The sequence below is a fragment of the Bufo gargarizans genome, chromosome 2, assembly GCF_014858855.1.
Source record: "Bufo gargarizans isolate SCDJY-AF-19 chromosome 2, ASM1485885v1, whole genome shotgun sequence".
In the NCBI taxonomy this organism is placed as follows: domain Eukaryota; kingdom Metazoa; phylum Chordata; class Amphibia; order Anura; family Bufonidae; genus Bufo; species Bufo gargarizans.
This window is the reverse complement of record NC_058081.1, coordinates 95,589,069-95,605,348: the sequence shown is the minus strand read 5'-3', so window position 1 is coordinate 95,605,348 and position 16,280 is coordinate 95,589,069.

Here is a 16,280-nt window from a genome sequence, read left to right as displayed (position 1 = left end):
AAAAAAATTAATTTCTCAAATTTCATCGCCATTTGCCAATAACTCTTGTGCAACACCTAAAGGGTTAACGACGTATGTAAAATCAGTTTTGAATACCTTGAGGGGTGTAGTTTCTTAGATGGGGTCACTTTTAGGGAGTTTCTACTCTAGGGGTGCATCAGGGGGCTTCAAATGGGACATGGTGTAAATAAACCAGTCCATAAAAATCAGCCTTCCAAAAACCAAACGGCGCACCTTTCACTCTACGCCCCGCTGTGTGGCCGTACAGTAGTTTACGGCCACATATTGGGTGTTTCTGTAAATGGCAGAGTCAGGGCAATAAAGTTACAGTCTTGTTTGGCTGTTAACCCTTGCTTTGTTAGTGAAAAAAGTGGGTTAAAATGAAAAATTTGACAAAGAAATGAAATTCTCAAATTTCCTCCCCATTTGCCAATAACGCTTGTGCAACACCTAAAGGGTTAACAACGTATGCAAAATCAGTTTTAAATACCTTGAGGGGTGTAGTTTCTTAGATGGGGTCATTTTTGGGTGGTTTCTATTATGTAAGTCTCGCAAAGTGACTTCAGACCTGAACTGGTCCCTAAAAATTGAGTTTTTGTAAATTTCTGAAAAATTTCAAGATTTGTTTCTAAACTTCTAAGCCTTATAACAACCCCAAAAAATAAAATATAATTCCCAAAATAATTCAAACATGAAGTAGACATATGGGGAATGTAAAATCATCACAATTTTGGGGGGTATTACTATGTATTACAGAAGTAGAGAAACTGAAACTTAGAAATTTGCTAATTTTTAAATTTTTTTGGTAAATTAGGTATTTTTTTGTGAAAAAAATAATAATTTTTTTTAACTTTATTTTACCAGTGTCATGAAGTACAATATGTGACGAAAAAACTGTCTCAGAATGGCCTGGATAAGTCAAAGCGTTTTAAAGTTATTAGCACTTAAAGTGACACTGGTCAGATTTGCAAAAAATGGCCTGGTCCTAAGGTGAAATAAGGCTGTGTCCTTAAGGGGTTAAATTCTTAGTTCCATTGAATGAGGCACTTCAGTTCTTCTTAATCATGTTCAATACAGATCTAATACATTTTTCAAATAATTTTTGTGTTTTTTGCATCTATTTTTAATAGTTATGTCCTAACAGAGCAGCACAGTATCTCATCTGTCCAAGAACTGAGCATTTGCATTGATAAAAGGTAATGACGGGTAGAGTGTCATTAGGGGTTTACTCTCTCCAAAATCATGTGGCAGGCTAGGATCACAGACTTCACCACTGGCATCTGCTCATATAATGCATAACTATGAAATATCAAAAGGTTATTTTCACTGTACATCCCCTTTAAATGATAACCTCTGCACCTTTCCTTCCTCCCAAGTTACACGTAATCTGCAGTCTGTATAAGACTGTGCCTGCCCTTTTAAATCCTGTATTCGAGGGAGAGACAGCACAAATGGCATTTAAGTGGCTGGCAGTGACATGCAGAACAGGCTATTCTGTAGCTATTAACATGGAGCAGTGAGTGTCCTATTCCACACACTGATTATAGCTTCATCTAACATTCCCTTGCTAAGAGGCTCCCCTGCCGAGGCCACTGCATTTGTAGTCCTTGCTCCAACTTGTCATCTTTTTTTTCATATAATGAGCATATAAAATGGCAAAATACATAATTATAATGGGTTTTTGTTTGCAGAACGAAACTGTAACATGAAAAAATTATAGGTAAGAACTGAGCACGGAGAGTAGCCAAGAGATCATTATGGGAGCACGGTGTCTTCAGCGCTATATTGTCTATCATGGAGGATATTTACATCTGATCCATTACAGTTTAACGCTCTTATAAAGTGCCACCATGTTCACCCTGCATTTAATAACAGAAAAATAGTGGTATAATAAACGTCTGACACCGCGCTGTGATGAATGGAAACAAAAGAGATTTTTTGAAGGGCAAAATGAACTAGTACTATCAGAAAAATGAAAGCGCTATACACATCTTTGTAATTCATTGACTTCTTAAAAGTATTTTATCACAAACAAATGCACAAAAAAAGCCATGTCTAATTCTTTTATAGGCTTGAAAAATACCACCATTGAAGTTTAGAGTTATTGTTTATGCAAAATTCAGCAGACTGTATTCTATGCTTGTGGCTTAGAGATGAGAGAATGAAATGGTTGCATATTTCCCAAAAACTTTGTTTTCTAACAACTCAAAATTTTAGGGATTTGATTTTTTTGCGATGAATGGCAGTTTCTATTTTACAGTTTAAAAGACAGAAAAGAAGGCATCTTCCCCCAAAAAGGGACAATGCAGTGTGTTATTAAACTGACTGTTTGTTCCACTGGCGACCATCCGTTCACCTATAGCTATATATGTCATTGTCACATTGGCATTACTTATGCTGGTCTTGAAAAGGGTTGGATACAGCCCTAGATCTCAGAGTGTTATACATGATTTTTCAGAGCAATTGTGGCACTTTCGATTCGGACCAGATTTGGACCAAACCAACTCGAACCTGAAGCAAATTTTGGGAAATTTGCTCATCTCTACAGTTGTTAGCTGTAACATGGGTGAATATGCAATATGCTGTATATATGCAATAACACCCAATTCAAAAGGACCCACTGCTAACTATCCTCAGGCTGGAGACCCACCACTTATTAGACCTGCCCCTATACCTCTTCATCATATTATGACAGTGGGAGGTTGATTTAATGGAGTGGTCATGCATGTATGCAGTTGATACATTTAGGGTTTATGATGGACACAGCCAATCACAGCACAATATGCTCCTTCTACTGATTGCTAGGGGCCCCAATGTTCATACGTCTATTGCCTATCCTGTGAATAGATAATTGTTTTTTACTGGGAAAACCTTATGAGTCCTACTTGTGATGTCCTCCTTGAGCACTGAGAAGGCGAGCCATGATGGAGCTTCTGAAAAGGGAATATGCAAAAGAGACTGCACGGCCGAGACTTGCACAGTACTGGAGACTGGACGAGTGTATAACAGTGGATCAACTCACTTGTGAGGGAGTTTCTGCATAGCCATAAATGATGTGGTCTATACTTAGGACCCTGCTATCATTAAATTACCACAGGAGTCCTCTGTTGTTGACGTCCATCTTTGAGCTGTAGTTTTATCTCAAATAAGCATCCGTTTAGGTTTTTATCATCCTCCATAGAATCAATATAGCTCTCAGTCCCTGGTGTCCACATTATTTTTCAAACAATCTGAAATGCAAAAATAAAAAACACTGAGGTGGGAATTTAATAGCCTCTATGTGCCATAAAAGTGGTGCAAAAAGGTGCAAAGTGTGGTATATGCTACTGTCGTCGCTCACTGCTTTTCAAAGTAGTGAGCAGTGATGGGTTGGCATAGATTATAGTGGAGACATATACTCCTATGCTCATGTAGATCTCCGCTTTGGCACATGGACCACCACAGATGCACCACAAATATTAAGTGGCCTGCGCCTCTTAATAATTGTGTTGCATCTAAAGCAAGCAGGGGAGAGATTAAGACTGGCAAGTTCAATGCCGATCTAAAAAATATTCCCTATACTTTTATTTACACTGAACAAAAATATAAACGCAACACTTTTGGTTTTGCTCTCATTTTGCATGAGCTGAACTCAAAGATCTGCAACATTCTCTACATACACAAAAGACCCATTACTCTCAAATATTGTTCACAAATCTGTCTAAATCTGTGTTAGTGAGCACTTCTCCTTTGCCGAGATAATCCATCCCACCTCACAGGTGTGGCATATCAAGGTGCTGATTAGACAGCATGAATATACACAGGTGTGCCTTAGACTGCCCACAATAAAAGCCCACTCTGAAATGTGCGGTTTGATCACACATTACAATGCCACAGATGTTGCAACGTTTGAGGGAACGTGCAATTAGCATGCTGACTGCAGGAATGTCTACCAGAGCTGTTGCCCGTGCAATGAATGTTCATTTCTCTACCATAAGCCATCACCAAAGGTGTTTTAGAGACTTTGGCAGTACAGCTAGCCGGCCTCACAACCGTAGACCATGTGTAAGCACACCAGCCCAGGAACTCCACATCCAGTATGTTCATCTCCATGATTGCCTGAGACCAGCCACCCGGCACCCAGCTGCAGCAACAATCGGTTTGCATAACCAAAGAATTTCTGCACAAACTGTCAGAAACCGTCTCAGAGAAGCTCATCTGCATGCTCGTCGTCATCACCGGGGTCTGGACCTGACTGCAGTTCATCGTTGTAACGGACTTGAGTGGGCAAATACTCACATTCGATGGTGTCTGGCACGTTGGAGAGGCATTCTGTTCACCAGTGGCATAGCGCCAATATAAGCAGACCACGCGGCTGCTAAGGGGCCCGTGGGAGGGGGGGGGGGCGGAGTGCATGGAAGGCCCTGCCCGTACGTCTGCTCTGCAGTTATATATTTATTATCGCCGGGCATTTCCTCCCTATCTAATCAGACTGCCGGCCCTTCTCTTACTATGATAGTAGTGAGAGAGCGCAGCAGGGCAGGCAGGTAGCGATATCACACACTGATAACACTGCCGGCCCATCCTCTCTATCATACTGTATGAAGTGTCAGTGCAGCCAGGGCCACCAGCAGGGCAGTGACTATACTGTCAGGGCGGCCTGCCTGCAAGGAAGCAAGGGCCGGCTCCCAGCTACCACCACCCGCTGTTCTCTGCTGCTGGACTTCATTTAGTTTTACTTTGGTGAAAGGGACAGCACAGTACCTTGCAGGGCTTGTTCTTTTCTCCAAAGTAAACTTTACCGACCCCACATGAGCAGACAGAACCCCCCCTCTCTGCAGTGTGATATTCCTTCATGTGTGAGGAGGGGACAGAGCCAGAGGAGCCGAGGCAGCAGCAGGAGATTATGGAGGCTCTGCACCTTCTGACCTCCGGTGTCACTGTGCCTCCAGTATAATGTTCAGTCCCTCACTGGTCCTCCTACACAGCAGCAATGGGGTAAGTTACTGTGGGAGGGAAGTTAGAGTCCTGAAGCTGCTGCCCCTGCACATCTTGTGTCCCTGTTGTTCCAGCCCATCACAGACCTCTGCCCACTGACTATCTCACCTATACTTCATGCAGAGCTAAGAAGTTATGTCTCATAGTGACTCCCCCCTCCCTCAATAGTGGCATTTCAAATTTTCCCAATTTTCCCAGATTGATGTAATGTATGATGTAATGTCTCTGGAGGTTATATCAACACTGGAGCGTTATAAGAGGAGCGGCTGATATCAGTCACATGTGATGTAATGTCTCTGGAGGTTATATCAGTGCTGGAGCGTTATAAGGGGAGCGGGCGATATCCGTCACATGTGATGTAATGTCTCTGGAGGTTATATCAGTGCTGGAGCATTATAAGAGGAGCGTCTGATATCGGTCACATGTGATGTAATATCTCTGGAGGTTATATCAGCGCTGGAGCGTTATAAGAGGAGCGGCTGATATCAGTCACATGTGATGCAATGTCTCTGGACAGTGCACCGCCCCCATCATTTACCCCTCAGGTGCCACGATCAATGTTGATCACGGCACCTGTGAGTGAAGGCAGAGGAACGCGGTTCCCTCTAATAAAAAAAAGATATATTTATCCGTAACGGTTTCAAAAGGATATTTATAAATTGTATTTCTTTATTTATTAGCAAATGGGTGTGCAGGGGAGGAGCCAGGGGTGGGTAATGGGTGGAGTTAGGGGGCCAAATTCAGATTCTTGCTATGGGGCCCAATGTTTTTTATGTACACCCCTGCTGTTCACGGATGAGTCCCGGTTTTCACTGTTCATGGCAGATGGCAGACAGTGTGTGTGGCGTCGTGTGGGTGAGCGGTTTGCTGACGTCAATGTTGTGGATCGAGTGGCCCATGGTGGCGGTGGGGTTATGGTATGGGCAGGCGTATGTTATGGACAATGAACACAGGTGCATTTTATTGATGGCATTTTGAATGCACAGAGATACCGTGACGAGATCCTGAGGCCCATTGTTGTGCCATTCATCCACGACCATCACCTCATGTTGCAGCATGATAATGCACGGCCCCATGTTACAAGGATCTGTACACAGTTCCTGGAAGCTGAAAACATCCCAGTTCTTGCATGGCCAGCATACCGGACATGTCACCCATTGAGCATGTTTGGGATGCTCTGGATCAGTATATACGACAGCGTGTTCCAGTTCCTGACAATATTCTGTAACTTCGCACAGCTATTGAAGAGGAGTGGACCAACATTCTACAGGCCACAATCAACAACCTGAACAACTCTATGCAACGGAGATGTGTTGCACTGCTTGAGGCAAATGGTGGCCACACCAGATACTGACTGGTTTTCTGACTCCCCCCAGTAAGGCAAAACATTTCAGAGTGGACCTTTATTGTGGGCAGTCTAAGGCACACCTGTGCAATATTCATGCTGTCTAATCAGCACCTTGATATGCCACACCTGTGAGGTGGGATGGATTATCTCGGCAAAGGAGAAGTGCTCACTAACACAGATTTAGACAGATTTGTGAACAATATTTGAGAGTAATTGGTCTTTTGTGTATGTAGAAAATGTTTCAGATCTTTGAGTTCAGCTCATGCAAAATGGGAGCAAAACCGAAAGTGTTGGATTTATAGTTTTGTTCAGTGTAGTAAATGTTGAAAAATAAAATGTTAATTCTGATAAAGAAAGAGATAGGAACAATTCCCCTGAAGTTAAAGATGTGTAGTCAACTGCAAGCCTTATTACTGCTGGGATGAGGCTACCTCACTCCAATGCAGCCTAAAACAGATGGGCCACCTCCCTTTCTTCCCATTTTTACTCTGGCCATACATCACACAATTGAGTGGTCTAGCTATAACATAAATTCACATGACGCACGAGGACTATATACATCCTTGCTCTTTGCGCTATTTTCAAGCTGTGTTTATGCCAAATCTTATTCAGTCCTGTAAAGACAACCCATGATGTCATCATGAACAGAGGCTCTTTTACAGTTCTGAATAGAAGAACATGGTTTTGTATTTTCATTGTTAATCTTTGCTTACTATTAGGTATAAGAAATAAACTATAGCAGTTGTAAAAAAAATTGTTACTAATGTAAAAAATAAAAAGATTCCCCTGCCCCTATCTGTAATTGCCCATACGGCACAGGTAGGTTAGTGTTAGGTCCCGTGCCACTTTAAGAGACCTTGACGGGGGTGCAGGTTCCAGTATGTTCTTGATATAAGAATATATTGGTGAAAGTCTCATTTTAATACCAGGGTTTAGCCATATATTGTCAATTGCATTTACCATTGTAGTGCACCATTTTCTGCAAATTTCTGTTTTATATAGACAAACACATCTGCACATTTGGCTATCCTGTGTAGGATGTCTTTGTGGTACATGTGGTCCGCTGCCGGCATCCTCCATTGTATGCATTTTTGCTGGGGATTTTAGCAACGGATCACATGTGCAGAATTTGCTGTTAGAAAATTCACAACAGCATATGGGGTTTTGAGTATTTTCTGCCTTTTTAGGCTGTTTTCACACGGGCGTTGCGGAAAAAGATGTGGGTGCGTTGCGGGAACATGCGCGATTTCTCTGCTTGAGTGCAAAACATTGTAATGCGTTTTGCAGGCTTGTGAGAAAAATCGGCATGTTTGGTACCCAAACCCGAACTTCTTCACAGAAGTTCGGGCTTGGGATCGGTGTTCTGTAGATTGTATTATTTTCCCTTATAACATGGTTATAAGGGAAAATAATAGCATTCTGAATACAGAATGCATAGTACAATAGCGCTGGAGGGGTTAAAAAAAAAAAAAAAAATTTAACTCACCTTAATCCACTTGCTCGCGCAGCCGGCATCTCTTCTGTCTCTTTCTTTGCTGATTGCAGTCAAAGGACCTGTGGTGACGTCACTCCGGTCATCACATGGTCCATCACATGATCTTTTACCATGGTGATGGATCATGTGATGGATCATGTGATGACCGGAGTGACGTCACCACAGGTCCTATTCCTGCAATCAGCAAAGAAAGAGACAGAAGAGATGCCAGCTGCGCGAGCAAGTGGATTAAGGTGTGTTAAATTATTTTTTATTATTTTTTAACCCCTCCAGCGCTATTGTACTAAGCATTCTGTATTCAGAATGCTATTATTTTCCCTTATAACTGTGTTATAAGGGAAAATAATAAAATGATAGGTTCTCCATCCCGATCGTCTCCTAGCAACCGTGCGTGAAAATCGCACCGCATCCTCACTTGCTTGCGGTTGCTTGCGATTTTCACGCAGCCCCATTCACTTCTATGGGGCCTGCGTTGCGTGGAAATCGCACAATATAGAGCATGCTACGATTTTCACGCAACGCACAAGTGATTCGTGAAAATCACTGCGTAATGGGTCCAGATTTAGTGCGGGTGCAATGCGTTCACATCACGCATTGCACCCGCGCGGAATACTCGCCCGTGTAAAAGGGGCCTTAAGACCACTTTATTCTGTTTATTCTTTATTCTGTTTAATTTAAAATGTCCTGCAGCTTTCAGAAAATTACTGATGATCCAATTCAAAAAGATTTTATGCCTGTTTGAATCATATGCAATGTACACCTTATGCCTTAGGCCGAATGCACACGGCCGTGTTCCGCGGCCGAGAGCGGTCCGTGGTAACACGGCCTGGATTTATGTTCAGAGCAGGAGCGCACAGTGTCATTGGTTGCTATGACGCCCTGCGCTTCATGCCTCCGCTGCTGTACAGTAATATGGTGTATTACTGTACAGCAGTGGAGGCATCAAGCGCACGGCGTCATAGCAACCAATGACGCCGTGCGCTCCTGCTCTGAACATGAATCCAGGCCGTGTTACCACGGACCGCTCTCGGCCGCTGAACACAGCCGTGTGCATTCAGCCTTAATCACATGGTCAGTGTTTGGTCAGTAATTTCCATCTGTGATTTTGAGCCAAAACCAGGTGCGGCTCTAAACACAGAACAGGAGCAGATCTTTCTCTTATACCTTATGTCTGTGGAGGCTCCAGTACTGGTTTGGGCTCACAATCCCTGATAGAAATAACTGACCAAAACACTGACGTGTGAATAAGGCCTCTTGCACATGAATGTTGTGCATCCGTTCCCTGCACTGGGGTCCGAAATTTGCGGTCCCCAATGCACGTGCAACGTCCATGCGGTGGCTGGGACGGATCGAGACCCATTTAACTTGAATGGGTCCGTGATCTGTCCACGCCGTAAAAAATAGAAGTTCTATTTTTTTGCAGTGCAGAGGCACGTACATAAACACCACGGAAACACTCAGTAGTGCTTCCGTGGGGTTCTGATCCGTGCTTCTGTGCCGCATCTCCGTGATTGTGGACCCATTCAAGTGAATTGGTCCGCATCCGTGATGCAGAGTGCACACCAGCCGGTGCCCGTGTATTGCGGACCCGCAGTACGGCCACGGGCACACAGCGTTCGTCTGCCTAAGGCTTTAAAAGCACATTTTTGTATTTTCCTGATTTCTTCTACATAAACAGTGAAAAAACTTAGCAAATAGTCTTGATTGCAAATACCCTACCATTTTCTTTTAACAGCTTCTATGCAGACATATGTGTGTCTCTGTGGTTACAGACTACAGAAACCCTGCATAGTCAGATCCTACAGTCATACTTGCTTCCATCTGTAAGAATAGGGTTACACTGTGATCTTGGCCGCAACACTTACACTGCACTATGCTGCATCTCAGTACTGTGAAAGTCAATGGACTTGTGTTGTGACCCGCGAGTTACTGTGACAAAAGCTGTCTGAAGATGAGGTGCTGGCTTATTTAATATCTGAGTCATGTCTCAAGGCCTATTTAAAAGGTTGGACATTGACTTATAGGATAGCCGCCTTACATCTAGTGGCATTAAAGGCAGAGCTTGCTCATGTGCATCTCTTTCTTCCCAGAATTACAGAGGACCATGTATGGCCTATAAGTCTGCTCACGCCGATTTAGGTGCTCTCCCCAAGGAGAGATAGTATCATCTCAAGCGAGATGGCGGCGGCCAGCCCGTCGTGAGCAAATGGAGGCGGTAAGTATGATTTCATTATTTTTTTTCTGTTAATTTTACACAGTTTTTACTCTGATTCCGCGATCATGTATGAATGCTCCCTGTCATTGCACCTGCTCCTTACAAAAAATGCACTTCATGACGAAGTGATTCGTCACAAAGCAATTTGATGAAGCAGCCAAATCGAATTTTGAAGAAATTCGCTCATCTCTAGTTCAGAACCATTTTAAAGGCCATGCTGGGACAGACAGTAAGGTAAATGCATGCTTTTGACAATAGACATTACTGCTTGTGGAAGGGGTTGTTTGCCTCTTTCACCCCCAAAACATTTTTGAGATAGTTTAGCCATCCAGATCTAGGGACAGCACCCCGAAGACTGAGCATTGCAGAAAGTATAATGACAATGATCGCATGCCTGTGGTTAACTTGGAAAGATTGCATAGTGACTCTAAAGAACGACTCAGGAAGAACTACTGCCATCATTGCCAAACCGCATCTGGGAAAAGTCTACTCTGTGCAATACCTGAGAACTGTGACTGCTGTTTGCATTTATATTTTGACTCCCATCATCTGTTCAGTAAAGAGAGATTTTATTTATTATAACCAAACAAGCCTAGTCATTCACTCTTACATCCATCCACTGGCCCCTTATATGCTTGCTCTCCTACCATGAACCCTGTTACTTATCTAATACCTAACATCAAGGGCACTACAGCCACCACTAGGCAGGAACTCCTAAAAAGTCCAGGGTGTGCAGCGCGGAAAGAAAGGATGCGTCCTCCATTCACTGCATGCTTAGCCCAGTGAGTGCTAGACGGAGAGGGACTAGCCACTATGGGAACTACAACCACCCTTGTTGCCACCACTCCTATAATATCCAACACTCCACCACCATGCCTCTTCTGCGGTCCAGCATGCTGCAGGTGTAGCAGCCATGATCACCATGTAACCCGAGCCTAATTATTGCAATTCTACATTATACATAGAAGTGGAATTCTTGTTATCAGCCATTCTAACAATAGGGTTTGGTTAACAAATTACATCATAATGGATTAGAAACAAAAATGGATAATGGCCAACTTTTCCTTCCTTTACTATGGGATTCAAATAGTCATTCTAACTCTACTGCCAAAAACCCTTTCTTCTGTACCGAAAGTTGCAGCTTTTGTTCACCCACCATCCTTTCCTTATGGAAGAGAAAAGTAGCAACCTAGCGGTTTCATCCCTTGGTTGATACAGTTCAAAGATGCAATACTTTTTGTCAGTGGGAACAAGCGTTTCACCCTTTCTTAATGTCCCATAGAAACCTCATGGGATATCTCAACATTATATATACAGATGAAACTTGAAAAATTTGAATATCTTGCAAAAGTCCATTTATTTCAGTAATGCTAATTAAAAGGAATTACATTAATGCAGCTTAAAATTAGAAATTTGTGAAAAGGTTCACAATTAATCCATATCCCCTGTACCTCAAAACTGTGACTTTGGGGTTTCATAAACTGTAAGCCATAATCATCCAAATTATAACAAATAAAGGCTTGAAATATCTCGCTTTGCATGGAATGAGTCTATCTCATATGTTAGTGTCACCTTTTAAGTTGCATTACTGAAATAAATGAACTTTGCACAATATTAGAATTTTTCGAGTTTCACCTGTATGAGTGTAAAGGGAGAATATTAATCACCAATATTTATGCAAATACCGATAATTAATATTCATAAATAGGAGGGGCCATCTATCGATGACCCCGCCTATTTATACCTTTATATAACAATAATACAATACTTTTGCCTTTCGCTAATCACTAAGCTAGCTGCATGCGCCTTACTAAACTATCTCTAATAACCACACATTACACAGATAGTTATATATAAGACACAGTATTTATTAATACCAACAATACACTACGCACGCAATACACTAACAATACAGTACTATAAATACAGCACTAAAACTACACTACACGGTTCCCAAATTCCACCCACAAACTAACTATACAATACACTCACACACATGTATTAACAGCCCACCCCACCTGTCTAATTCTATCCCTAAGAGTACGACAACATTGGGTAGGGATCCAGCAATGCAAGGGTTAATACCTTGCAAGTGTCTCTGGTAGGATTAGGGTAAGGGGAACTGAAGGGTAGGGATCCAGCAATGCAAGGGTTAATACCTTGCAAGTGAATGCTGGGGTGCAGGGGAATGGTGGGGGTGGATAACAGGGAGAGGGATTGTAGGGATGATGGTGGTGGTAGATTGGGTTATGGGGTATATAGTGGCAGGGGTTGGATAATAGGGGCTACCAGGGGTGTAGGGGTTACCAGGGGTGTGGGGGTTACCAGGGGTGTAGAATCGTTGGTGGGATAGGGGATATGGGAAGAAGGAGGGATTCTCTGAGAGATACTCAGAGAATACTTTGTCCAGCATGCTCGTCTTCCAGGGGAGTCGCTCCGTTCCTCCTGAGCGCCGATTGCGCTCTCCTTCGGGGGGGGGGGGCGGTAAAAGTCTCGTCAGCCGGGGGGGGGGGCGCTCCGTCTTCCCCAGTGCATGGGCCGCCGGATATTTATCTCCGGCGGCCCGCACTGCCGCACCGCCCACAAGGTGGTGCGCGCCCATTGGAGACACGTGGGCCAGCGCAGTGATATGATATTCCCGAACGCGCACATCGGGGCCGCGCCATATACTAACAGGCGCGAGAAGCCTTTGATCTCCCACCTGTAGCCTTTAGCATTCCGGGCAAATCGCGCTGCCAGAATGCGCATAATAGAAGGAGGGGAGGTTTCTCCATCCCTTCTATCATGCATAATTATCTCCAGCAGCGCTGGAGATAATTAGAACAAAGGGCTCAGATTCTGTTGCACCTGAGTCCTTTGTAGCTGTCAGGATGACCGGACCCTTGTCCGGTCATTCTGATGTTGTCCGGTCATTCTGATGCAATCAGCCAGATTGCATCAGGGTGAATGCTTGGGGCACATTCACACTGATGCACCTGGTTTCAGATATTGGGGCCTATGGATATGGGGGGATAGTTGTATAATATACATGTGTATGGATGTTGGGGCACATCCAAACACATGTATACACTGATACTGGGGTATATAGGGGTCTCGTCACCTATCAGGGGGATATTATAAGAGGGATTATTAGGGGGCACAGCTTCCAGGGACCACATATTTCCCACAGGGGCCAACATGAGCCCCTGTGGACCACCAAGGGCAGACGTGCGCAGATGCTGGGCACTTCTGCGCACTCCATCCCATGATATGGTGGTCAATGTATGCATATATACCATACAGGCATGCATGTGTTTGCATGCATGCATGGATATATTTGCATACGTCTCAACCCTTCCTCAACAATAAGGTAGGTGTTTTTCCTACAATTCCTCTTGGCTGGACTTATCCTGAGATGTGTGTCACGAGATGACCAACTTTCCAAAACAAACTGATGTTCTGATAATATGTCACGAGATATCTAAGCGCGACCACCCAGCGGTTTGTTGTTAATTGCAGTCTGTCAAGGATTTGGCTACCATATTGCTATATTGTATTGAATAGGTTTCACCAAACTAGAGTTACGGTAACAGTGGGCGCATCTGTACATCAATCATATGTAACATATTGTTAAGTGGTGAGTATTACACCTAGGATCTAAAAAAAAAGAAATCTTGACTATTCACTTTCAATAAACCATCTTAAAAAACTTATAATGATAATAAGAATTATACAAGTGTCATTAAGAACGAGTCAGCTTTTCATTAACCACATAACCCAATTTGCAATATGTCACCTCTGAGAGTTCAACCAATAGGGATTTCTACATTTTAGCTATCGTTTGTTTAGCTGATAAAAAAAAAATAAGGTAATGAGCTTCTGCTTAAATCTTTTCATGTTGACAAATTTCTTATTCAGTACTTCCCGAGGGTCTATGAATATTAATATGCAAAACAGAAAAACATCTTTTCAAAAACACAAGATGAAAATAAATACCTGACCTTTCATGCAACTGTATCAGGTGTCAAGCATACCTCATCTAATCCCCCATCAAAATACTGATGAAAAATAAAACCAGACATGGAAACACTAAACTTATTTTGTATTTTTATGTTAGCAAAACTTTTGTCTAATACAAATGTTCGTAATATAAAATAAAAAGGACACATCCCGTCAATACCTTCCTGATCTGCCAGACATGAACGGAAGATATCAGATCTTTAATGATGGAATCCATTTAGGAGCTGAGAGGGCACCATAGCCAGTGGTTGACTGTTATGTTACACAGCAGACACCTATTGTCAGTGGCCTTGATTGAAGCCTATTTAACCCCTCAGATTCCATGGTCAATTGCAACCACAGCATCTGAGGGGTCATTAACCAAGAACAAACTGCTCCCAGTAACTAACTAAACTCCCCACTCTGTATTGAAACCACGGGACCCATTTGGTTGCTATACAAGCCATTCTTGTACAGTTTGCTCTCCATTCATATCGGGGCCCGTTCTTGAGATAGGAGTGGGTCCCAGAGGTGGAATTCACACTTATTGGACATTTATTGCATATCCCATAAATATGCTTTAGATATCAAGATGGAAATACCTTTTAAAGGGACAAAGCCGAGCAGTTTTAGTAACAGGAAAGCAAGAAACATGAGAAACACAACAATGTAGAACTGAATAAGGAATAGTTGTCTGTGAAGGTTCTCATTTATCCAGGTCATGGTATATCTGTAAAGAATAAATCAAGGCAACTGGACTTACTGTAGATTTCTTGAAAACGTTTCACTCGTTCTTCCAACGAGCTTTCTCAATTCTGAGTGACTGTACAAGAATTCTCTGGGAATAAATATGTAACTGAATCAACATCTGGTAATTATATCCAGCATGGGGTCAGAGGTCATTATACCCAGCATGGGGTCAAAGGTGTTGATTCCATTATCCTAATTGGAGTCAGTAGGTGATAAAGACTTCCCAGAAAAAGGTGTCAAGACAGCATTGTAAATAGAGGCGGGGGGGGGGGGGGGGTAAACATCTACTGTCTGCCACATACAATGCTGTCTTGACACCTTTTTCTGGGAAGTCTTTATCACCTACTGACTCCAATTAGGATAATGGAATCAACATCTTTGACCCCATGCTGGGTATAATTACCAGATGTTGATTCAGTTACATATTTATTCCCAGAGAATTATTGTACAGTCACTCAGAATTGAGAAAGCTCACTGGAAGAACAACTGAAACGTTTTCGAGAAATCTACAGTAAGTCCATTTGCCTTGATTTATTCTTTACAGATATAAGGAGTAGTTGGCTTTGGTGAGCATTTACTTCATCTTTCAGTTCCATTTTCCCATGCCATGTCTATCTAATTTCTCAGGAGCTAACTGAATATTGTTGTACATTGAAATCCATAATAACTGAGTATGCAGCAAGTGTTATTCTGGCGGCTCATGTCCACCGCTGTCCCGGGCAAGTGCAAGCATTGCTCCATTCTTCCTGTGTGTACTGGAACGAGTGCTCGGTGAACTCCTTTCAGCACTAGGAGAGTCAATCCCTTTCTCCTGCCCCTGTCCAGATGCTGGTTAACTTGCTGATAAGCCTCCTACTTAGCTGGGCTCTGGATCCACCTCCTTTTCTGAGCTTTCAGGTTTTCTGCTAGTTAGTACCCAGTGAAGGTGATCTTATTTAAATTTCTGTGTACCAAACCCTGTTTGTCTTCTGATTTGGCTCTTTGCTGCCTGCCCTGACCTCAGAATTGTGTCCTGGATTACGACAAACTCTACCTGCCCTGACCTTGGAATCGCTATTTGGAACACATAAGTACTCAGCCTGCTCTGACAATTAGACTGTTTTCAGACTATACTTTTACCTGAGTCCTTGGTGCTTCACACCAGTGTGTCTATTACCCCTCTGGGTCAGCAGCCAACTACACCAGGACTATTCCAGGAGGTAGCAGCCTGGTTGGCTCCTTGTGGTGAAGTCCAGATCCATGTACAGGGGTTAAAGTCTGAATACCAGGGAACCACCAGGACAATGCCCTTAGGTTTAGCCCAAATCCATACTGGTTAGGTGGCACAGTGGACCCACACCCACTGTCCATAACAGCTAGCTCTTAGGCTCCTTCTAGTGGCAGCCACAAGGAGCTGTGCATCACAAAACCAGAGCTCTTACAACTATACAGATACAGATATGAATCCACACTAAATCTTGGACCTGTATTTATGATAAGAGGCTGAGATTCACTTTAAAGCACGGTACTCATGCTAG